Source organism: Poecilia reticulata, linkage group LG11 (genome assembly GCF_000633615.1).
Source record: "Poecilia reticulata strain Guanapo linkage group LG11, Guppy_female_1.0+MT, whole genome shotgun sequence".
In the NCBI taxonomy this organism is placed as follows: Eukaryota; Metazoa; Chordata; class Actinopteri; order Cyprinodontiformes; family Poeciliidae; genus Poecilia; species Poecilia reticulata.
Window position 1 is genome coordinate 23,381,145 of NC_024341.1, and position 2,373 is coordinate 23,383,517.

Consider the following 2,373-nt stretch of genomic DNA (forward strand, 5'->3'; position numbering starts at 1 on the left):
TGAATGCAGAGCTGGAAAGTGAGACTGAGTTAACAGTGAGGAGCTAAAGGTCTGTGAAAAGTATCATTTTTACTTATTTTGTAGATCAAACTGTTGCACTGATGTAGAGAGATGTTCAAGAAGAACAAAACTTGTTTTTTAGATTTTTATTTTTATTATTGGTCATTGAGTTTAAAACTGCCGAGTCCTATTTTATTATTTGTTTTTTACTTTGGCTTTAGAAAGAAGTAGAACCAGTTCAATTACCAGTCAATTTGTCAGTGCATTTTGACCAATAAGATATATCAGAATCTGGTAGCCTGTCTGTGCTACCAGAGTATTTAGCTTGCTAATTATGAGGCATATTCTAAAATGAGTGTTCATCCTGGAATGACGGTCATTATACTATGCATAACTAATCTGATTATTGGATTGTAAATAGTAACGTGTCAGAATACTTGTTACAGAAACCAGGGTCAGATTAGAGTAACACATTACTGACGTGTTGATGGCATAATAGTTTATGACATTTCTGCTCAAGCTATTTACTGATCTGTCAGGTTTCCGATTGCGTCCCCCCCAATGACAGACTCGTTCCTACGCCCTTGCTTGTGCTATTTTACAACTTTTATATCTAATAAAATAATTTATCTCAGATCTTAACTTTATTTTAAAAGATCTTAACACATTTTAAAAGATTAAAATTTATGTACACGAAGGTCACTTTTTTTGTTGAGAAATTATTTTTGTCATGTATAAGGTATAAAAAGATGGTTTAGAAATGTCTACCTAATAGTTCAATACATTAAGTCTTTTTTGTCTCTGATATTTTTGGGGATTTGTGTTGCTGCAAACATGATAAGTAAATGTCTCCAGATGTTTCAATCCTCACAGGGAATCTTCTAGTTAATTCTGTGGAGCTTTCAGTGAACTGGTGCAAAATCAAAGCAGAAAAAATTTGGATCGACAATGTTAAGTAATACAGATTTTATCTGTCCAGTGCTGCCCTCTGGTGTCCTGCTGAAGAAAGTACAAAAAACACTTTGAAACATTTCCATCAATAAATTGCAGTGCTTAACCCACTGCTGCAAACAGAACCGGTTCTTATTGTTCTGTTGATTTTTAAGAAAACTGAGAGCCAAGTTATACTAATTGGACCATTAAACCCGATATCCTTTCAATCAGATGTAATCATAACATTTAGATTCCACCTCCTAAGAGGCAACAAACTTGTATTATTCTGATGTTAAGCTGACATTTCATAAAACATGAAATGAGTTTCAATATATTTATTATCAGCAGTTGGTCACTTACTAATATATCAAATCCATGTGATCTTGTACAAAATGTAAATGGCTGAGAGGTTTAAGGACTCAGGCATAGGTATTTAAAAAGATAAATAATATAATTAGTACAATAACAATGTGATAAGACGCTTCAGATGTAGTGGAAGAAAAACTGTTCATAGTATGATGAAATAAAACATGCTTATACATGAGAACTTCAAACAAATGATAGGTCAGAGTTAACTATAACTAATGTAGTGTATTACAGATCCATAAAATAAATTAAAATATTGTTTTTATTTTAGGAACTTTATTACTGCAGCTAATTATACAGATAATTACACACAAATTGATTTTTGAAAGTATTTATTTCTGTTAATTATGATAATTTTCACATAAAATTAATGAAAACATGAAATTTAAAATTGTAACATTACATCAGACTTATAAAAAACAAAAAAACAAGAACAGAAACATAGGCTTAATGGAAAATATGTTTTATAACTGCTTACTGATTGATGTTTTCTAAAGAAAATAATAATAATGCAAAGACTATAATGGATAATTAAATAAAACACTATGGCTTAAGCAGTGGAACCAAAGCAGTATTAAAAATTTGCAAATGTTTATAAGCTTATAAAAAGCATCGATCCAAGTATGATACCAACTTGGAATCGATATTTTGCACACATTGCAGTATCACCTGCCCACAGAGATGAGAGAGGTCAAGCAGTGAAGGACTAACTGGTGTTTCTCAGGTGAAAGTAGTGGTACTGTTTCTTCAAATCAAAGTGATGGAGGCTGCCTGTCCAAAGCAGAGGAACAAACTGAGGCTGTATATTTTCCTTGCTCTGCCTGTGGCTTTTATAGCTGTACTGGTACTGGCAACCCTCATTAGTGCTGCCTGTCCCACTGGCCCCTGCAAAGAATCATGTTAATTTCATACAGGTAGGCCTTAATAGATATCACCTTACAGGTGCATACAATGGCTAATGGACATTTATTTAATTTTAAATCAGCTTAATGAACTGAAAGTAGAAGATACATTGGTAACCAAACCATTTTGTGTTTGGGTTGTTGGTGTGAGGTTATTCCCTACCACTGCAAG